The 23982-nt window shown below is 36.5% G+C and overlaps 1 long non-coding RNA gene across 1 annotated transcript in view; it reads right to left on the bottom strand.

Moving 5' to 3' along the window:
• Nucleotides 1–3028: 3028 nt before the first annotated feature.
• LOC119624907 (uncharacterized) overlaps nt 3029–23982 on the bottom strand; it is a 65022-nt gene continuing 44068 nt past the window's right edge. The window contains exon 3 of the long non-coding RNA XR_005241045.2: nt 3029–3894. This is a non-coding gene — a long non-coding RNA (uncharacterized lncRNA). The remainder of the gene's footprint in view (nt 3895–23982) is intronic.

Raw genomic sequence — 23982 nt, 5'->3', positions numbered from 1 at the left:
AGGTTAACCCCTTTTCTACCTTGAGTTTCTCTAGGACTACGATAGGTAAACAACCTTAAAAGATCAGCTATTTAAAAGTAAAGATTTACCTGATATTCTCTCAACATTCTTAAAGCCATGTTTTTCTTCCTGAGGAACTATTTAAATATTATATTTTATGTGAATTAGTAAAATATTGATTTTAGGCACAATGTGAAAAGCAAAGAAGAAATTATAATTCCTAAAGCAGCACTTAAGAAGTAATGCAAGACAATATGGCTAAAATGCCAGTAACTAAATTTAAAATAGAATTTTAAAAAATTCAATTTAAAGATTCAATCAAAAGATGGCCAAAAAAAGGAGGAACAGAAGAATCAAAAGCAGAAGTGGCAAATAGTAAACAAATAATAAATTGATAAAATAAATCCAACAATATTATCAATAATTAAACGTTCATGGACAACATATGCCAATTAACAAATGAAACTGTCAAATCAGATTTTTTAAAATGCAAATCCCAACTACAGTGCATATGCTGGCTTTTGCAGACATGTACTTTAAAAATAAAGAATAGATAGATCAAAAATAAGTAGATGAAAAAACATAATACCATGTTAGCAGCATAAAGAGTCTGGAGTAATGTTATATTAATGTCAGATAAAATACACTTCAAGACTAAGTGTAACTTATGTCCTGACTGATAATAAAAACATAACATGTAAAATATGTGGGATGGGCCAGGTGTGGTGGCTCACGCCTGTAATCTCAGCACTTTGGGAGGCCAAGGCGAACAGATTGCTTGAGCCTAGGAGTTTGAGACCAGCCTGGGCAACATGATAAAGCCCAATCTCTACAAAAAAATTAAAAATAAAAAAAAAATAGCTGGTGGGGTGGTGCACCTGTAGTCCCAGCTACTTTGGAGGCTGAGGTGGGAGGACTGTTTTGAGCCTGCCAGGCAGAGGCTATAGTGAACCAAGATCATCCCACTGCACTCCAGTGTGGGTGACAGAGACCTTGTCTAATAAAACACACACACACACACAAAAAAGTAAAATTTAAAAAATATATATGTAGGATAAACTGAAACAGTACATATAGGGCAATGTATAGCTTTAAATACTCATATTAGAAAATCAAAAAGGTTTAACCTAATGACCCAAATTTCTACCTGAAGGAGCTAGAAAAAGAAAAGTAAACCAAGAGTGTATCAAAGAAAGGTAGGAATAAAGAGCAGAAATGGAAGAAACAGAAAACTGACAATTGAGAAAAGTAAAAAGCCAGTTTAAAAAAAAAAAAATCCACAAAATTGATAAATTAATGACTATACTAATTCAGAAATAATGAGAGAAAGAGGGAAAATGCAAATTACCAATATCAACACTGAAAGAGAATTTGTCACTACACATCCTTAAAGATAGTAAAAGGACAATGATGAAATATTTTGAATAAAAATATGCCAACAATTTTGGCTACTTGTTAATAATCTAATGTGAAGAGCTGTTTAAAAGTATAATACATATAGGCCAGGCACGGTGGCTCACGCCTGTAATCCCAGCATATTGGGAGGCCAAGGTGGGCGGATCACCTAAGGTCAGGAGTTCACGATCAGCCTGGCCAACATGGTGAAACCCCATCTCTACTAAAAATACAGAAGCTAGCCAGGTGTGGGTGGTGGGCACCTGTAATCCCAGCTACTCAGGAGGCTGAGGCAGGAGAATTGTTGAACCTGGGAGGCGGAGGTTGCAGTGAACTGAGATCGCCCCATTGCACTCCAGCCTGAGCGACAGAGTAAGACTCCATCTCAAAATAATAATAATAATAATACATATAAAGAGAGTGTATACAAAAATGCTTATATTACACTGATACCAACTATAAGCCAGGCTTTTTGTATACCATATTTCACACATCCTAATAATTTCATGGGTAGAAATGATTTGCTCTGCTCTATAGATGAGGAAACTGGAGCTGAGAAATAGTAACTTTCCAAAATCGACACAAAGAAAAGAGTTGTTATTTGAATCCATTTTCTACTTAGCTCCAAAATGCATAATTTTAAATGATATAACATGTTGCTATAGTGATACACATGTATTTTACCTTAATTAATACTAATGATATCTTCTAAGTTTCTTTTCTCATCCTCTCTCATGTTCCAAATGCCAAAATTGTGTATTTTGATATAAAAAATAAAGCAGCTGAACTTTTTTTCTTAAAAGCAAAACATATATTACAAAGTAATGGGACGATAATCTGTGATCTGAAAGTCCTAAGAAATTATAATAACTAAGAAAGAACAAATGAGTTTTAAGTAGTATGAGCATAATATAAAATAATCATAATCACAACAACCTCCAAGTTCCCTGGGTCAGGAAGGAGATTTTATGCAGCTTCATATTTGCCATAGGAACTTTGTCAAATTCTATGTCTATATCTGAAAGTATTATACAACTTAAATGGACATGACAGAATAAAAATAAAATAAAATGATTATCAAATGAATCATATTGAAATATAATTATTTAGTAAGTTAATCAAACTTTCTATAGTATCAGACCAAAAATCATCTGATGTAAGGTTTCTTATCAGCAAGATGTGACAAGGGAACAATGTTTCAAATTTCTATAGGAAATTATACCTTTACTTCTATATCGAGACAAATTATAAATAAAACATGAGTCCAAATTAAAGATAGTTTCAGATATTCAGATGAAATAGGAGAAGTTCCCTTATCCCCCTCATAGGGCAGGCAACAGAGGTGTGGCTTGCTTCTTCAGTGACCACTGCTCAAACTCCTGAGGGGAGCATGCAGATGAGCAGGTCGTGGGGAGTGTTTGGGGGCTCTGACCCCACGACAGTGTCTAGGGTTGAGTGTTTGCAGCTCCCAAAGCCCCAGTGGGCATGTGCTGCCATGTGCTCTTTCAGCTTTGCCTTCTCCAGGTGGCTAAATCAGCTCCAGTAGACCCTCCGCCTTATCACAAGGACAGGGGGCTTTCTGTATCCCGGGTTCTTGCCCTAGTGTATCCAAGAAGTCAGATCACACATGGGCTTGGAGGATGGGTGCAAGGTTTTATTGAGTGGTGGAGGTAGCTCTCATGAGATGCATGAGGAGCCCGAAGGGGGATGGAGTGGGAAGGTGGTCTTCCCCTGGAGTCAGGTCGCCCAGTAGCCATTCTCTCCTCCAACTGCCCCCAGCCAAATTCCACATCATGCTGCTGTCTATTGCCTGATGTTGTCTGCTGGTGTCTTTCACTGTGTTCTTCTGCTCTCTTGACATCCAGCCACTTGTGTCTGTGCCTTCTAGGGTCTTGAGTTCTTGTGGGTACAGGATGGGGCACCTGGTGGGCCAAAAGGCAACTTTTGGGGCATGAAAACAGAAATGCCGGTCCTCATTTAGGTCTGTGGGTACAGGCCTGAGGGTGGAGCCCTCACCAGGGACCCCGCCCTTCTCTACCCAGCACTTCCTTGACCCCCCCATCACAAGGACTCAAAATATTAACTCTCTGGTTTTTCTAGGAAATTCATTTGACTTTGTACACTTCACGGTGAAAAACACAAAAGAAGAAGAAAGGATATGAAAAGCTGTAAGCTCTCCAAGATTCCAACAGAAGGAAGTCCCAGGATGACAGTCATGTAGCAATTCTAGAAAATAACTGAACCAAATTAGAACAGAAAGCCAGTAAGCTCCAAAAAGAAGTTCCTCATAAAGAATGCCATGAGGAGAAACACAAAAGTATGTCTGATGAAAAATTCATAGTTCAGTTATGAAGCAAATTTCAATGAGGTGTGATTTTCAACAATTAAGAATAAGATCATCCATTTGACCTCAATTCTGGTGTGATCCTTCTTCTAACAGTGAAGACTTGACAGTGGACTGTTAGGAAGAGAATTCTAGTATACCATTTGGATCTGAAGCTAAAAACATTAAAATAATAAAATTTATTTAGAATCAATCTATAAACAAATACTGAGATATTTATTAAAGTGTAGATAATTCATGGAATATTTCTGCAGATATGGATATAAATAAAGCATGGAATATTTATGTTGAACCAAGAAACAAATTAACAACAGAAGACCCAATTATATCTGCAGAGTCAAATATAAATATTATCAACATCAATAATGTGAAAGTAAAATTTTAGGTGGCAAAATTTGAAAATGAATAATAAAGTAGCAAAAAAACATGTTTTAACATTAGTTCAAAATCAAGAGTTATTGTCTGAATATGATGAAATAATACATATAAGTTTACGTACAATGTTTAAAATTACAAGGGGAGCTAATGGAATAATTTATAATACTAATCTCAATAATTGGGAGGACAGAAAGGCTTAAATAGTATGAGTTAAATATGTATCTTTCATAATAGAGACAGTAGAGTCGACATTTCAAGAAATAGCTTATTATAAGCTATGGAATCAACCAACAAATGATAATAACAGTTGAAAATGATTGCTTCTGACAAGTGAGTATGCAGAGTAGAAATTTTTTATTATAACCTTTTCCGTACTAGTTGAATTTTTAGCATGCCCATTCTGCTCTGATAAAATTAATTTTAAATAAAATGTAAGAGTATTTCATATACAGTGCTATGTAAATTTGACCAACAAATTAATGCCTTGAATATATTGCCATTGATGTGAGCCAAAGAAAGCATATAAAACCAAGAATACAGCAATTTTTAAGAGGCAGACCATGGTTATATGTCATATAAAATTTCATTCTATAGATAATTTCATAAGCAATAAAATAAAGATTAATTCAACAGGAATCATTTTACTTCTAAGTATTCTGCAAGCAATGCTCCTTTAAGCTAAAAGAAACGCAAAGCATCAAAATACTGCTAAGCAGTCATGATGTTAATGCACAGTTGAAAAGATACAAGCTATCACTAAATCAAGAACTTCAACAAAATTCTCAAAAGCATAAGAATGTTTCTATATTCCAATAATCAGAAATATAAATAATGAAAAATGTTGATCACAATCTCCAACAGAATTTCTGAGCCATCCACAATCTTCCCATTAAAATTTAGCTGTCACCAATTAAAATAATAGAGAATATTTCTCCTTCAAAGATACAATTTTAGTATTCATAAGCCCTTTTCTTCACTGGTAGTCTTTCTTACTGTATGTGGTTCAAAAGTCCAGGCTATTTTAACACAGCTTTAGAAATCTTAGACCTCAAACTTTATAAGGAAGATATAATTAAAAGTTTATAATTTTACCTTATTCGATGAACTTAGATCCTGAAAACCTCAACTGTCTTGCAGTCTTCTCAGCTTCAGCCTCCCTCCAGGCACACTGGATTCACCTGTGAACAAATCCTTTGCCTCACTAGGTCCTTGTTATTACACATTTACTTTCACCTGTGTCTTATGAATACTCTATTTCTGACCAAAGCCTTGAAGAAATAAGCATATTTTTGGCTTATACTCCATATCTACAACTTGACTTCAAGTAAAATCTACTCTTCTCACATAGCCACCTAGCAGCTAATAAATACCTTAGAGTGGTGTGTTCTAAACAACCTTTCTGCTCTGAAATGCATGTATTGACAATTACTATATATAAAGGTAGATTCTGTTATGTTAATGATTGCAGGATTATAGAACCCAGTATTTTATACAACTTGTACCAGAACTGAGAAATGGAACAGGCAGTCTCTGTAGGCATGGTTCCAGTCTTCAGGAGCCAGCCATTCTTAAATTTCCTAGAAATTGGCAGTGGGAGGAGACTTATATAGTCAGTTGAAACATGATATTAAGAGAAAAGAGTGGTAGTACATGATGATCCAAACAGCTTTGTTACTTCTTCTAAATCACTCTCAGTATAGCACAGTTGCAGACATCCAACAAAAAGTAAAAAGCAGAAATCCCAGAAACCTTGGAAAGCACAGGAGATAAGGTTAGCAGGAGGGAACATATCCAAGTCACACAGCACCAAAGTGGCCATGAATCTGTATCGGCCTGCAGCAACCTCAATTCTTGCCTCCTCAGAAGAAAGAATTCAACTGAGGGGCATAAGGCAGAAGGTGAGACCAAGGCAACTTTTACAGCAAGAGTGAAAGTTTATTAAAAATCTTTAGGCCAGGCACAGTGGCTCAGGCCTGTAATCCTAACATTTTGGGAGGCCGAGGAGGGTGGATCACCTGAGGTTGGGGGTTCGAGACCAGCCTGACCAACATGGTGAAACCCTGTCTCTACTAAAAATACAAAATTAGCCAGGCATGGTGGCACATGCCTGTAATCCCAGCTACTCGGGAGGCTGAGACGTGAGAATCACTTGAACCCGGGAGGCGGAGGTTGCAGTGAGCCGAGATGGAGACATTACACTCTAGCCTGCGCCACAAGAGCAAAACTCTGTCTCAAAAAAAAAAAGGTTTAGAGAGCCAGGCGTGGTGGCTTCCAACTGTAATCCCAGCATTTTGGGAGCAAGAATGAGAGAAAGTACATTTGGAAGAGGACCAAGCAGACTACTTGAGAGATCGAGTGTACTGTTTGACCTTTGACTTGGGGTTTTATATGTTAGCATGCTTCCAGGGACTTGCGTCCCTTCTCCCCTGATTCTTCCTTTGGGGTGGGCTGCCTGCATGTGCAATGACTTATCAGCATTTGGAAGGGGCGGCATGCACAGCGTGTTTAATGGAGTTGTACGCATGCTTACTGGAGGCGTTCTTCCCTTAGCAGTCCAAATGTTCCTAGATGGTCATATGCCAGTTAAACTCCACCTTTTTGCCTCTTAGTGTACATGCGGGAGCACACTTGCCCAGCTCCTGAGATCTTATGGGGAAACTGCTAATCACCAGTTTCAGGTGTTTCTGTTTATTGGGAGACTGCCTTTCCCTGGCACTGGCTGTGATCAATTATTATTTTAGAGAGGCAGTTTAACAACTACCTGACCATCACCAGATGGTTGCCTGACACTTCTGGTGGGACGGGGAGCCTCTCCTGCCCTGCTCATTTCTGACTAGCTACCTACCATAACAATAATAGCAATGATAACAACTATGAATTACATGTATTGCATATTTATTATGTGCCGGGTATTTTACCTTTACCATCTCAATTAAACCTCAAACCTCAAAGAATCCCCATTTTATAGATTTTTAAACCAATACTTAGAAAGGATATCTAAATTGTTCATACCTAGCAAGTGATAGGATAGGGATTTAAACCAAGGCTGTCTGATTCCAAAGCCACCATGTGTAAGCAAGCTGCTACATTGCTCAAAACAAAGATTTATGCATAAAAGAGTAAGAGTGGCAGGTAGATTTTACTAGAGCTGAGCTCAAAGATATAAACCAGGCATCAAAAGAAGAGGGTGATTTCTGGTCCTACAAAGAAAAATAAGGAAAGGGGAAGTAACAATCTGTTGGACATGTACTAAATGGAATTCAAAGGTGCCTTAATCCCTTCTGGAAACATTCTCTAAAACTCAAGATTGATACAGGAGGTAATTAGGCATAAACCACAATTAACCAGTGCATGGGAAAGGCAAAACTAAGGGTTTTAGGGAAATTGAAACTTTGCCTCTGAAAATTTGAGTCTAAGTCTGCTGAAATGATTTGACAATTGTGAAAATAAACACAATTTAAAAGCTGTTGGAACCCCTGAAACACTTTAAGCCTTAAGAAAGATGTGACTGTGATCTGAGTCACATATGGTTACAACTTCTGTTTCTCAGATTATAAATTAACTCACTTTCTTATTTATCTTGTTCTTTACAGTGACTAGACAGAATTAAATGACATCAGGGACACAAATCTCTGCCTTTTAATGACCCTTGTTATAGATTAACTTCTCCTTTGTTGTCCTGCTTTCCTTAGACCAGATGACAAAACCCATGACTATTATGCGCTCTGTAAAAAATGTTAAATGTACCCTTCCCCAAAAGAAACACCAACTGTAACCAATCTTATTGCTGTAATTATGCTCTAGCCTTGTATGTAAAATATTGTAATCCTGCTAAAAACTCATCTGTCTCTGCCTATCTAAATGAAACCTTAACTTCCCTACTTCTGAATGCTGATTCCATCCCTTAGGAGTTGGTATTTCCAAGAAGGTTATCCTCAAATTCTGCACCTGAATAAACTCTCTTTAAATTAGATTCTGACTCTTTTGATTATTTGAGGTTGGCACAATAGATTATCAGGAGAAAAAACTTATTGCATGCATAGACATGGGGGTCACACACAAAAGTATGAGACTCAGAGAAATCTCACACTTCTTTGAGAGTATTGAAGTTTTAGTACCATTTGGAAAGGAATGGAGGCTTGGAGCCTGGAGATCAGTTATGGGAGGGAGAGGGGAGGAATTGCATATCAAGTAAAAACTGTCTTGTTATGCAGATGAAATCTCTCAGGTAGCAGCTCTCAGATTAGATAATAGCCTATAGTGAAAGTTTCTCTGTTAGAGCTTCAAAAGTGTCTCTTTTTCCTAAATTAATCTTACCTAGATCAAGATAATGTAGATAAGGTCTCATGGAAATCCTGTTCCCATCTACTGTTTACTTCACTAATGTAGATTTCCTCTACAGATGTAAATCTCCTCCACAAAAGGACAACTCTTCAGAACTATTCCTGTGTCTGTAGCCCCTCTGAATATCCATCTCAAAATATACCAAAAAAGTATATTTGGGGGTGAGATACTCTACTTTCCTTCAGGGTGAACATATTTTAAGAGTTTAATTGTAAGTCATGGACATAAACATGGAAATAATAGACACTGGGGACTCCAAAAAGAAGGAGGGTGGGAGTGATAGTGAGGACTGAAAACTTACCTGTGAGGTACGATGTTCACTGTTTGAGTAATGGGTACACTAGAAGGCCAATTCCCACCGGCAGGCAATGGACCCATGTAACAAACATAAATATGTACTCCCTGAATCTAAAACAAAAAATTAAAAGTTTAAAAAAGAGTTTACTTATAAGTGATTTTAATTTATTGAGCATATTTTAATAAGACTAAATACATTTCCATAATGAATAAAGTATTAAAAAAGAAAAGGAATATAAAAACCTAAATGAATCAAAGAAGATTGACATAGAGATCTGCATGGAAAATGGAGGTGATGAAATCATGTGGTTCAATATTATATTGGTTTCAGTGAGCCATTAATATTCATTTTTATGTTCACATTGACATTTGTTTTCCTCTTTGCTATAATTGTTATGGTGGCAATTACATATTCCATGTTTGCTGACCCATGAATCAGATATCCAATGAGACCCTCAGTAGTCTGATCCAAGAAAGGAATTACCTGGTCTTTAGAGGAATAGAGAGTACAATGGACCTGACTGAAAATGACGCAAGATTCTACCACATCTGATCTATATTGGGATAGGGGTTTTAGGACCCTCTAGAATTGAAATACCATCTTCTTGGAGAATTTCATTTCCAAATTTTGTGAATGTTAAATATAATGAACCCCAAGTTTCTCTTCATATGTTCAGCTCTCTTATTCTTTGATTCTCCATTTTAAAGTTTAACTTCCTGGTTCTCTTCGCTCCCTTGCTTCTAATTTCAGTAAACAACTTTCCCACCAGTCTTAATCAGTAGTTCACATCTGTTCCCTGGTCACTGCTCCATCCTGACTCATCCTGGTCACGTGCTTTGACCTAAGTCACTCCTGGTCACCTGCTCTGACCTAAGTCACCTCTAGTTACCTGTTCCTAACCGTCCTTCCCACCAAACTACTCACCCCACCACTCTGGCTCATACCCCTGACCTCTTTAAAATAGCCAATCGGAATTAGCTTAGACTGTGCCATCCAGCCGTAGCCAATAGGGAACGACACAGCTGTAGGGGCTATCTGCATCAGGAATAAGAATTCTTTCCCCTCCCCTATCCAGGTATGCTCTTGACATTACTCCATTCGTGAGTCACACCCTTCTACAGAAGTAAAAATTGCCTTGCTGAGATAATTAAATTTATGTTCAAGTGCTATTTCTTTGCGGCACCAAGGAAAAAGCATTTTGCATTTCTCACATGAATACATTTAAATATTAAATTTATAAATAGACGGATAGGTGGAAAAGTAGATAAGTAGTCTTTCAGAGAACTTGTGAATATGCGATGTAAACTATGATGTGAGAAACTTAGTGTAATCAAAAAGAATAAATTAAACTCAAAATTTTATCCAAAATAATGCGCTTTTGAGATTATATCAGTAAATTATTTGCCCAAGTTACATAGGCCAAATGTAATATTCTATAAGACATTTCATGGCTTGTAACTTTGTATATAAAAATAAGTCTTTAACTTTCTTATTCTCTAACTTGGCTCAGTTTTTCTAAAGTTTCTCTTTTATGTGGCCATTCAACACAGCATGATTGCTGCATGTAATATAATATGACAAGATTGCCCATTAACTTGTTCTCTAAAATACCCTTAAGTAACTGAGTTAATACAATATTTAGAATGGAGCAATCAGGTGGGAAATCTCGCTCTTAACTGTACCGACTGCTGAACACGTAGATTGCAGCAGTCTCCCTTCAGCCTTTCAGTCATGAGCCTTCAGTGACAATTTGTTCCTCCAGGAATCAAGCTCTCCAAATCAAACAAAAAATTTTAAAGACAATGTTTTCTTCTTTAGAAAACACATTTTAAAATATAATAAAGAGAATAATTCTGCTTGCTTTTTCTTCCTGTATCTATGAAAATGTTCATACTAGTCTCCATTAACTGCTCAAGTGTGAAGTTCATTCAGAACTTTAAAATTAATGTAGTTAATGTGTGTTATTTCAGAAGAGGGTAAATGTTGGTCTTTTAAACCTCAATTTTTTCTTATCTAGTAAAGTGAAAATGTAGGATACATTATTAAATGGCATTTCTCTAACTACAACATAAAAGAATCAATTTTTTTATCAATAGATCATAAATATTTGTATCTACCAGACATTATATATCATTTACAACAGAGTCTCCTGAGTAGTTATTTTTAATGTAAATTTCTAGGCTGTTGTCTACATGTACTGAATCAGAATTTCTGGAAGTGAGGCAAGGTACACTACATTTTAATAAGTCTCCCAAAAGTTCTTTGGACATATTAAAATTTGAAAGTGTTTGAATTATAGATTCCATAATACCTCATCTGGATTCCTGGACTTATTTACTGAAGCTTTATGCAGTGAAAAATAAATATATTTCTACTATATACATACATATGACAAATAAGTTACCAAAATATTATATTCAGATTTTAAATGTAGACTTATTATTTATAATATATTTTTATTTTCAAATAAATGAGCCATACTGAATGAGATTTAAGGGAAATTTGATTTTTATTATTGTTAATGGTATTTTATTATTGTTAATGGTATGTGTATCAACCTTAGACCCAAAGCCAGATCAATGAAGTCATTACTTGTTTCTTCTTTAAATAATCTTATGCCAATCCTTCTACTAAGTGCTGGAGATACAAATATGTATTACACATACTCCTTCTAGTAGAAAAAAAAAGAAACAGACTGAAAACCAGATCTCAGCAATATAATGGTTTAATGCAGCACTACGGATATGCAAAAGTATTTTTGGAAGCACCAAAGAGTACAACTATCTCTTGTTGGGTGGAAAATGAATGGAAAGTATAAAGAAAGTTTCCTTGGAGATGACACAAATAGGAATTAGGTTGCACAGGATGAGAGTTAGAGGCATTCTAGGCACAGACTGTAGAATGAACAAAGATATGGAGATAAGAAATAGCATGGTATGTGTGATAAACTGAGTCATGTAGTGAACTGAAGAGAAAATTGAATGTCAGGAAATGGTTTAGATTTGAAACTTGAAAGACAGGCAAAAGCTAGATTATTAAATGCATAGTGAGAGATGTAAATTGTCTTGGACTTTAAATAATTTTTATTCTGCTTTTCCCTTCTCTGGGACTGAAAACACACATTTGATAGACTGCTTGATATTGTCCCAAAGTTCACTGAGACTGTGAAAGGAAAATAAAATTTTGGGACATCAAACTCACTGTATCAAAGGGAAGTTCAGCTTGGGAACAGAGTCACACAAAAACTATCTTCCTTTTTGTTTCTAAACAGATAACTGCAAAGATAGGAAGCCACATATCTCTCTAGTTGGCTTCCATCATAAATTCCTTCGAAGAGAATGGCTTATGGACCACAAAATCTTTACCCTAAAACATAATTTTGTTGAATTTCATCCGTGTCCCTGCAAACGACATGATCTCTTTCCTTTTTATGACTACATAGTATTCCATAGTATATATGTGCCATATTTTCTTTATTCAGTCTATCATTGATGGGCATTTGGGTTGGATCCATGTCTTTGCTATTGTAAATAGTGCTGCAATAAATATACACATGCATGTGTCTTCATAGTAAAATGATTTATATTCTTTTGGGTACATACCTGATAATGGGACTGCAGGGTCAAATGGTATTTCTGGTTCTAGATCCTTGAGGAATCGCTATACTGTCTTCTACAATAGTTGAACTAATTTACATTCCCACCAACTGTTTAAAAGTGTTACTATTTATCCACAGCCTTGCCAGCATCTATTGTTTCCTGACTTTTTAATAATCACCATTCTGACTGGTGTGGTTTTGATTTGCATTTATCTGATGATCAGTGATGTTGGGCTTTTTTTCTTGTTTGTTAGCCACATAAATGTCTTCTTTTGAGAAGTATCTGTTCATATTCTCTGCCTACTTTTTGATGGGGTTGTTTCTTTCTTGTAAATATATTTAAGTTCCTTGTAAACTCTGAATGTCAGGGTCTAGGAATTTTTGATTAGGTGACAGATATTGTGTATTTCACATTGCTGGGGGCTAGATTTTGGTCTAGCAAGCAATATATTTAGTTGATCCTTTTGAAACTTGTTTTTAAGCTTTGAAGAGAGGGTATTAAAATACTCCCTCTCAATGGATGTTCCACAAGAGAATTAAACCCTAATGTCTAAGGCAATGCTGTAGGTAATGAATTAATTTCTCACTAATGTATTTAGAATGGTATTATACCAACCTTGAGAGAATTAAGAAAATACTTATTCATATTATGTTTCATAGAACCTCAGTTGAAAAAGACAATTTAGGCACATGACTAAGGTATAGCCCCTTTGACATCGCCCCTAAAGGCCAGGTGTTCAAAAAGACTCTTGATTCTAGCTGACCAAAACTCAAACGTCTCCCGACCCTGTATGAAATCTGGAAACTTTTCAATTTACAGCTTTCTAGCAGTTTTTTTGCCTGGCCTCGGGGAGTTTCTTTGACATATGCACAGCTTAGTATTTAGCAACAAACTCTATGGGATTCCTATACAGATTTTTGACATTCTTTCTCCATGCAACTTTAACCTCTTTGTTATTCTGTTCACAAATTCCAGATACATCAATCTTCCTGTACACTAGACTCTGTCTGCTTAACTCAATGATACCACTGTGCTCTGATGGAGATAACCATCCCTGCACTGTAGTTCAGAAAGTGCCTGAAAGCAGAAAGCTGGGACTTATCTGACTATAGGCTTATCTTATTTGTTTTCCTTCTTTCAGAACTGTGCCAACTGCTTGATCAATATCCAAAACTTGTTGCTGCATATGTAGTCCAGTTTTCTAGTTGTGTGTGGAAGGATGGTAAGTCTAGTTCCAGAGTGAAAGTTTCATCTTTGACTTCAAATTATACTTGATGGAGAACCAATAAGGGATTTTAGTCAAAAGACTGCCATTGTTATATTTTTATTTCAGATCACTGTAGCAGTTCTGTGGAAGAAAAATATGAGAAAGATTAGACTGTGAAAGAGAGAAGTTCCACAATTATTTAGAAGGTAAATTTATGAGGACTATATGACACATATATATATATTTTTATTATTATTATTATACTTTAAGTTCTAGGGTACATGTACACAATGTGCAGGTTTGATACATAGGTATACATGTGCCATGTTGGTTTGCTGCACCCATCAACTCGTCATTTACATTAGGTATTTCTCCTAATGCTATCCCTCCCACAGCCCCCTACCCTGTGACAGGCCCCAGTATGTGATGTTCCCTGCCCTGTGTCCAAGTGATCTTGTTCAGTTGTTCAGCTGAACAATTCCCACCTATGAGTAAGAGCACGTGGTGTTTAGTTTTCTGTCCTTGTGATAGTTTGCTGAGAAGGATGGTTTCCAGCTTCATCCATGTCCCTGCAAAGGACATGAACTCTAGATGACTTATTGAATATAAAAAACGAGGAGAAAAAAGGAATCAGAGATAGCTCTAAGAATTCAAGTTTGGGTGTCTGAGTGTTAAAAACTTATATATGGAAGAAGATCTAGTATTGTGGCCATTTCAGTTTTGTCCATATTACCCTCAAGGCATCTGTGGAACACCCAAATAGAAATAACTTATGAAGAGTTGAATATACAAACTTGAGTTTCAAATCTGTACATTTCTGGAAAGATCTTAGGTGGAGAGATAAAATCAAGAGTAAGCAGCATATAAATGTTAGTTGAAGCTATAGAGGAAATAGTATTATTCAGGAAGAATATATAGAATCATAAGAGAGCTGAGATAAAATAAAACAACACTAACATTTAAGGCACAAAAGCAAAAGATGAAGTGAGAGGAGTTAAGTCCTGAGAAATGAAGGGAGCCAGGAGATTGTAGAGTTGTAGAATCAAGGTAGTAAAGACTCTCAAAAGGAGGGGTTAAACTATGACTTCAAATACAGTAGAAAATTCCAGGAAAATAAAGGCTGAAAGAGTGGTCACTGGCTTAGGCAATTATGAGGAAACTAGTAGCCTTTTACCCCTTTAGTAGGTGAGGATTGTTGTAAGCCAAATGGCAGCAGGTAGAGAAAATGAGAGAGAATAAATAGCAAGCGCAGATCACTTTTAAAGGACTAAAGATGCAAGAGGATTGACTAAATTGAAGCTAAAGAAAATATGGGTCAAGAGTATGTGCCTTTTAGTATATGAGACTTGAATTCTATTAAGCTGAAGAGAACTCAAAAGTGCAGGAAAGAGGGAAAAGTAAATGGATTAAAGTCCCAGAAGAGAGAAGCCAAGATAAAATCAAGAACATAGAGGAACTGTTCAGCCTTAATCCAAAGTCTTGACCCCCATTAGTATAAGAAGAAAGAACATATAGGAATAAGTATCCAAGGCCACAAACAAGGCTTGTTCTGAGCAAGAGTTCCTGTGTGGTCTCCAGAGCAATGGCAGGACCCTGATCCGTGGATGGTATACCATAGAGTTTAGGGAGGGAGAGCACGGGTCTTAGAAACTAGCATCAAGGCCTTATTTGGGGAGATGACCTTCATCCACAACCTTTAGCAGTGACAAAGACCCTGGTTGGGAACTGTTACCAAAGTGGTTTTTCGCATAACCTTAAGAGCATTTACATGAGAAGAGATAAAGAATGAGGATGTTGATAACAATGATGATGATGAAAATAGACACTCTGATGTACCCTGCCAGGTACTCCCTTCAGGACTGTATTCCCCTGGCTTCTGGGAGTACTGTTGACTGACAGCCCTCAGCTGCTAGCTTTCTCAGCAAATTAATCTCAGCTGAAGAGAGCTGCCTTCCCCAAGGTCATGATTCTCTCTTGGCTACAGTCTACACCCAATGACTGGTAAATTCTAGGACATAGAATTCAGCCTCCTTGCCCCAATTCGTGACAAAATTGAAGATGCAGCCTAACTTCAGAGTTCTCTAAAGGGCCAGCTGAGGCTAAAGACACTGTCAACTTCCTTCCCTTCCTCCACTGATAGAGTAGTCACATAAAATACAGGACACCCAGTTAAACTTTAATTTCAGATAATTGTGTCCCAAATACTGTATTTTATATTAAAAATTACTCATTGTTTACCAAAAATTTAAACTTAACTGGTAGTCCTGTATTATTATTTGCTAATATGACAAGCCTATCCGAAGGTTTAATTCTGAGCCTACTCTTGTGTTAGTCTGTTCTTGCACTGTTATAAATAAATACCTGAGACTGGGTAATTTATAAATAAAAGAGGTTTAACTGGCTCATGGTTCCAAGACTATACAAGAAGCATGACTGAAGGGGCCTCAAGAAACTTACAATCATGATGGAAAGCAAAAGGAAGTGGGCATGTCTTTACATGGCCAGAGTAGGAGGAAGAGAGAGTATGGGAAGGTGCCATACACTTTAAAACAACCAGATCTCATGAAAATGTATCAAGAGAACAGCAATGAAAGGATGGTGCTAAACTACTGGTGAAGGAGCTACACTTATGATTCAATCACTTCCCACCAGGCCCCACCTCCAACATTGAGGATTATAATTCAACATGAGATCTGAGTGGGGACATAGATTCAAACCATATCAGCTCCCTAGTAAACTTCCTTCTTGTTAATCTCAGTCTCAGAATTGACCTCCCAGGAAATCCAAACTACAATAATTACTAAATTCTGGAACTTAATCAGCTGCTGGTTGGCTGGCCATAAGGAATGCTTTTCTAAGGTTGGGAATAGGAACAAAGTGCCCAACACAAGGTAATAGCGTAGCAGCGTAAATATTAACCTCTGACTGGTGGTAAATCGGGATGACATACAAATGTAAGGAATTACACAAGCATATGGAATTTGTCAGGCCTCTGACCCCAAGCCTACACATATACATCCACATGGCCTGAAGTAACTGATGAATCACAAAAGAAGTGAAAATGGCCGGTTTCTGCCTGAACTGATGACATTACCTTGTGAAATTCCTTTTCCTGGCTTATACTGGCTCAAAAGCTCCCCCACTGAGCACCTTGTGACCCCCACCCCTGCCCACCAGAGAACAACCCCCTTTGACTGTAATTTTCCACTACCTACCCAAATCCTATAAAATGGCCCCACCCCCATCTCCCTTTGCTGACTCTCTTTTCGGACTCAGTCCACCTGCACCCAGATGAAATAAACAGCCTTGTTGCTCACACAAAGCCCGTTTGGTGGTCTCTTCACATGGATATGCATGACAGAATTAATCTACAGTTCGAGAAGTGTCGGGAAAATAGTAAAATTATAATGACAATGGAATCGGATGGCTGCTGCTGGAGACCATGCTTTAGAAAATATGATTTAAAAATAGCCGAGGGTGAGTAAATAGCAATTAAAGACTACAGGTAAAAGAAGGAGGCTTTCAAGGACATCAAGGAGATACTTGGTGGCAAGTTGACACCTTCTACCCTGGAAGAGCAATGATTTATTTTTCCTGCTATAAGGCGTATTAACATATAGGTTGCCATTTCTTTTTTCTTTCTTTCTTTTTTTTTTTTTTTTTTTTTTGAGACAGTTTCACTCTGTCACCCAGGCTGGAGTGCAGTGGCACAATCTTAGCTCACTGCAACCTCCACCTCCCGGTTTCAAACGATTCTGCTACCTCAGCCTCCTGAGTAGCTGAGATTACAGGCACATGCCACAATGCCTGGCTAATTTTGGCATTTTTTAGTAGAGACAGGATTTCAGCATGTTGGTCAGGCCGGTCTTGAACTCCTGGCCTCAGGTGATCCGCCTGCCTTGGCCTCCCAAAGTGCTGGGATTACAGGCATGAGCCACTGCCAGCTGCCATTCCTTTCTATAGGGCCTTAGACTACATTGTTATCGAAAAGTTTAAAGATGTTTGCTCTATCAACATGGAATCTCACACAAAGTCACATCTGACCAGTGGAAGCACAGCAGTAGACACATGAGCTTGAGATTCCGTGGTCTTCTCACATACAGCATTACCCAGAATTAGCCAGCCTGCTAAAGCAAAGAAAAGCCTACTCAAGAAGGTATGGCTAAGGCACCAGCTCAGAGACAATACCCTACAAGAATGGGCCACTGTTCTCCAGATTGCAATATGCACATACACACACATATACACATACACACATATACATAGATAATGGCTCTGTCCTCAAGATGTAAATGCATGGGTCTGAAAACCAAGAGATGGAAGAATAGATCATCTCACTTATATCACTCCCCATGAACCACCTCATGGGGAATTTTTGTTTCCTGCCTCACAGTGCTGGGTTCTGCAGGTTGAGAAGTCCTCACTACCAAAGAAATAAAGCTTCTACTAGGGGAAACAGCAAGAGTCCCCATGAACTTTAATCTATGGCTGTCAGTCTAGCCCTTTGGGCTTCACATAACAAAGGAGCAGCAGACAAGAAAAGTCACCTGGTTGGTAGAGGTAATTGAATTTGATTATCAGGAGGAGATAAAGCTACTAATATACAACAGAGGCAGGAAGAAGCATATTTAACACATAAGTGAGCCACTTAATGTCATCTGTTATTCCCTTGCCCAATTTTGATGGTAAATGGATAAATACAGAAGCTGTGGCCTGAAAAGGGCATAGAGACCAGGAACAGTACACTCCCTAAAAAGTACTATGACAGGATAACATAGAAGGAGCATAAAAAATAAGAAGACACAAATATTAGATGAAAGTCATGCAGAAGTCAAAACAGGCTTTCTCTAAACTCAGAGTATATATATTTCTCCTATAACTGTCAATGAAGAGTCAAACTGTGGAAAATATTTGAAAAGATTTATTCTGACCCAAATATGAGTGACCATGGCCCATGACACAGCCCTCAGAAAGTCCTGAGAACATAAGCCCAAGGTGCTCGGGCACTGCTTGATTTTACACATTTTAGAAAGGCATGAGACATCAATCAAAATACATTTAAGAAATACATTGTTTTGGTCCAGAAAGGTGGGACAACTCAAAACGGGATTGGGGGGTAGGGGGAGGCTTCCAGGCTATAGGTAAATTTAAACATTTCTAGTTGATAATTAGTTGAGTTTGTCTAAAAACCTGGGATCAGTAGAAAGGAAATGTTCAGGTTAAGATGAAAGATTGTGGTGACCAAGTTTCTTTTGAAGTCTTACAATGGCTGCCCTTAGAGACAATAGATGACAAGTGTTTCCTATCCAGATCTTTAAGAGGTGCTAGACTTTTAGTTAATCTCTTTAGGATTGGGAGGGCCTGGAAGAAAAAGATCTAGCTATGTTAACAGAGATTCTTTACAGATGCAAATTTTCTCCCACAAAGGTCAGCTTTGCAGGGCCATTTCAAGATATGGCAAAGAAATATGGTTTGGGGTTAAAAATTTTGATTTTCTTTCTTGTCTCATAATATTATGCCAGAGTCAGGTTGGAAAGTAAGTCATGATAAATAGAGTTAAATAAAACCCATCTCATAAGAATTTATAGTTTGTAGGGCATGACTCCCCAAACCCCTGAGATAGGAATTTGCGTAAGACGAAAAAAATCAGCGCTTAGTTCTCATAACCTTCACCAGATTCCCCAAGGAGTATGATCTATTATCATTGAAAAAAAAGATTATATTATAAAGAATGGAAATTAGTATTCATTGCAAATGTACTATGCGTCAGACAGTTTTCTTATATTATTTCACTTTAATGCTCGTTAAAAACCCTGTAAATTAAGTCTTAATATCCACAGATTAGTGGTGAGTTTTAAGAAATGAATAATGGAAAGACATTTTCACTACAATATATCCACATAGAAAATTAATATGAGTTTCAGACAAATAGAATAAAACCATGGAAACTGAAAACAGAACTGAGGTCAGGCACGATGGTTCACACACGTAATCCCAGACATTTGGGAGGCTGAAGTGGAAGGATCACTTGAGGCCAGGTATTTAAGGCCAGCCTGGGCAATATTGCAAGACCCTATCTCTAAAAAATAAATAAAAATAAAAATAAGAAAACAGAACTGAGATGACCAAATATAAGTACTCAAAAGTAGCACTGTGCAATATAACTTTCTAAGATGATGGGGGAATGCTTAGTTCTGTGCTGTCCAATATTCTATATATTTGTTCTGTTCAATACTGTAGCAACTAGCTACAAGAAGCTATTGAGCAATTAAAATGTGGCCAATGAAACTGATGAATTAAATTTCTAATTTTATTTAACTTTAATTATTTAAATTTGAATTTAAATTGCCACTTGTATTAGATGGTACAACTTTACAGGATCCCTGGAATTTTTCTTGTCCCTCTAATAAAATATACCCAGAGGTTAAGATGGTAATTACAAGAAAAGCAATGCAACTCTGAATTTTCAGAACAAGATTTCTAGTATCCTGATCACACTTTTTCTTCTCCCTCAAGTAAGGACAAAATTGGACACATTGGATGCCAAGCTGTAATTCTTAAATAGAGCAATTATATTATATACTTTGATGAAAGACTTTTAGCAGTCCCTGCTAAGTAGAGACACCCTATTGCACAGAAGCACTAGAGCTACTTTTCATTTTTCAGTCTGAGTACATTCTGTCCTTCTCAAAAAATGTAGTGATATGTTAATGTAAATAGCTAGTTTCCATTTTTTGTTTGTATGCCTGTTTTTGTTTAGAGGGACTAGTGTTTTGTTTTTCACAAACTCATTTTTAGATGTCTCCAGTTTATGGTCTACTGTGTGTGCAACCTCTTTCTTCTGGAATTTAGACGAAAAACATTTTTTCTGATTAGGTTGCTCATCATTATTTTCTGAGCTTCCAATTAAGTATCATCTGGCAATCTGGCAATTTCATGAAACATTACAGCAAGCTGTATTTCGATTTTTGCCTTTTATCTTTTAATTCTCATTAAGGAGAATCTATTTTGAGTCCACTGCTGAAATAAGACCTCCAAATATTTCATGAGATTTGATACCTTGCCAAATCCACAAAACCTAAATTCTGCTTAAAAGGATTTTTTAAATTGAGTCCTATGACAGACCATTTACCAAATTGAGTGTATTTAACTAATTTTCTGGCTGTGTTCATTCAATCTAATAGGTCATATTGAAATCCTTAAATTCTGCCCATTTTACAACCCCCACAAATATTTCAGAGTCAACATTCTTTTTCTTCAAGGGAAGCATGAGGTAAGAAAAACATACGACATAGAATGTTAACGATGTACCTATCCCTATCTCCACATACATATTCACTTGTCTCACCTCCTTCTTTACTGAGATGTAGAAGGACATATGGATTTTCAAAGACTAGGTATAATAAAACTGTCATATAAATGGGCCAAACTTTCACTGTCAAGTTACTGTGACTTTCAAGAATCTGGCTAGAATCCAGAAGCCACACAAAAAGCATCTACAAAATTATTTAACTCTCTAAAGCCAACAAGTCTCGGTTTTTATCTTGATTCTGTTGTTGAACATTATAAAATTATCTAATATAGCTGTACCTCTGTTTCTTCATCTATAGAGTGGAAATAATAACTATAATACCTTCTTCATAATGTTGCTTTAGTAGTTAAATGAGTTAATACTTTCAAAGCACTTCAAATAGTGTCTGGCATACAAGCAAACCAGTATAAGTTAACATAAGTATGATAGAATAATAGTATACAGCTACTAAATATAACTTTAGATGCTGTTCATTTTATGTGTAAATTTAACACTTGTATGATGTTAGAAATACTTTTTGTACCTGCTTTTGGGATTTTAGTATTTAAATTCTGAAAAAAAGCAAGAAACTTTTAAGTATTTATTTATGACCTGATATCAGCAGAATTTACTTAAAAGAGAGCTGCCATCCAATTTAGAAATTGGTATTGTGACAGTTCTGACACTGATATAAATATGAACTTTATGTTTCTAATAGAAACTATGCCTGCAATTCTCATATGATAACAACTATGGGCAGTAATGTGCCTACAGATACCATCTTCTTGATTTTGAGCAAATTTTCTTATTCAAGCAATATTACGTTATCACTTCTATTTCAGACATCCTGCTAAGTATGGGCAAAAAATATTAATGAAACTGCTTTTATACTATTTACTGTAGCAGAGGATAAGACATTAAAGAAGTCACACAAATGTGAAATTTAAATTGATATATATGAATTTGAACATATTAATTTAGGAATTTGACCGAGTCAGGAATTTTCTGTAAAGAAGAGATAAATAATAAGACTGAGTCCTAAAAGGTGAGAGAAAATTAACTAAATAGATGAAAGAAAACCATTCCTAGGAGAAGAGCATGAGCAAAATCTCATGGAATGGTGTGAAGAGAATAAAGTAAATGAGATCTTTAACAGAGCTGTCCAGTAGGTGGAGAACAGATCATGCAGAGATTACAAGGCCATGTTAAGGAGTTTTGCCCACATTCTATGACCAATGGAAAGCCATTGAAGGATTCAAACCAAGATGTGGAGAAGAGAAAAACATGACCCAGTTTACTTTTAGACAAGATCAGCCAGGCTACAATGAGACGATAAACTGATAGAGGAGTCAAGAGTTAACTATTAAATAAATCAGTTGGGAAGCTATTTCAACATGATGCCTCATCTAACAGGTGAGTGGTGAAGATGGAGAAAAGTATAAATTCAAGAGATACTTAGGTATCTTGATGATTCACTGGATGTGGAAGATGAGAAAGAAGGAAACATCAAAGATGATTTCTAAGTTTCCAACTTGTATAACTGAACCAGATTTGGGAAAAGAGGACCATTAATTTATTTTGCTTAGACATGTTGCATTTGAAATGCCTTTAAAATATTCAAGTGAATATATTAAGTTGGCGGCAGGAAAATGTCTGATTAAAAATATAATAAAGTAAGTGGTACCAGACTATTCCTCCCATGGTAAATGACTGTAAAACTGGACAATACACATAGCAATGTCGTCAGACATTAGCGAAAAGGTAGCACAAAACTCTGATCCCTGAGAAAGAGGAAACACACAAATAAGCCCCATCATTGGCCTGAATTTCTACATGGGAAATCTTTCCAGACTCTAATGCAGGGAAGCGAGTTAAGCAGAACACAGCAGTATCATTGAGCTGAGGAAGCAGAAATCAATGTTTGTAGTTGCTAAGGAGGCTGAAGTGTATGAAACTGGCTACTGCAGACAAGGAAGCCATGAAGACAAAGACCTCACAAATCTGTATAGGGGTCCTCTTACTACTTTGGCTAAATTCTAAAGCCATGCATGCACATGATGAGACTCAGGAAGATGGTAGAGAACAACTGCTAGGTATTTGTGAAGTAAAATATATATTCTTGTGGTTTCAAATTGCTGGAAGAAACAGAAATTCTGACCAGCCACCATGGAAAGACCTTGCTAAACATCCCAGGCACTCAGTTAAGACTTCTTACAAAGGCTATAGCTTAGAAGCAGAACTACTCTAGCTATAGAAGAAGATCTACCCTAGACCTTTAATAAAGTTGATATAGCTTAAAAACAGGTTTCAAAGAATTGTGATGATCCACCAGTAAATTGCCTGCCTGCCAGCTCAAAATCCAAAACTTTTAAAGAAAAAAAAATCAGACTTTTATAAATATGTTTTCCAATATCTAGTACACTATCAAAAATTACTAGATGTGAAGAAATAAGACCACAGCAGCAGAGGCTACTTTAAGATATCCCAGCAGCTAAACATAAGCCCCAATGGTAAATAAAAATAATAAAAGCACAATGCACTCAAGACAGAGAAAAAAAAAGTAACGATAAGCATAAAAAGAAGAGAAAGATCAAATAGAACATCAAAACTACTAGATCAGACAGCATCCAAAATTAAAGAACCTATAATTTAAATACATTAAGATTTCTGTGAGTCAAAAATAACTAGATATTTTTCTTTAAAAAATTAAATAGTTTAATTGAAAGAATGGCCACTATTGGGAACCCAATTAGTGTCTTTAAAGATCCAGAGGAAGACATATCTCAAAAGAAAAAAAATTACGGAGAAGGCAATCATAAGGAAAAAGAAAAAAATAGATCTAAAATACCTAATAAATAAATCATGAAATTTCAGGGAAAAAAAAGTAACAAAGAAAAAAATTAAAGAAATTATAACGAAAAAAGTTGTGATTTTTAAAAATGTTTTGAATCTGTACGTTTAAGGTTCTTACTGAGGATCAGGAAGATTTTACAAGTCACACATCAGGGCATACATGGCAATAATGGAATTTGAAGGTGTAGTATGCTGAATAATGACCCACAAAGATAGCAATTCCTAATCCCTGGCACCTATGAATATTACTTTGAATAGTAAAGTCTGCAGTTG

The sequence above is a fragment of the Chlorocebus sabaeus genome, chromosome 8 (genome assembly GCF_047675955.1).
Source record: "Chlorocebus sabaeus isolate Y175 chromosome 8, mChlSab1.0.hap1, whole genome shotgun sequence".
In the NCBI taxonomy this organism is placed as follows: Eukaryota; Metazoa; Chordata; class Mammalia; order Primates; family Cercopithecidae; genus Chlorocebus; species Chlorocebus sabaeus.
This window is presented reverse-complemented; position numbering and strand designations above follow the sequence as displayed.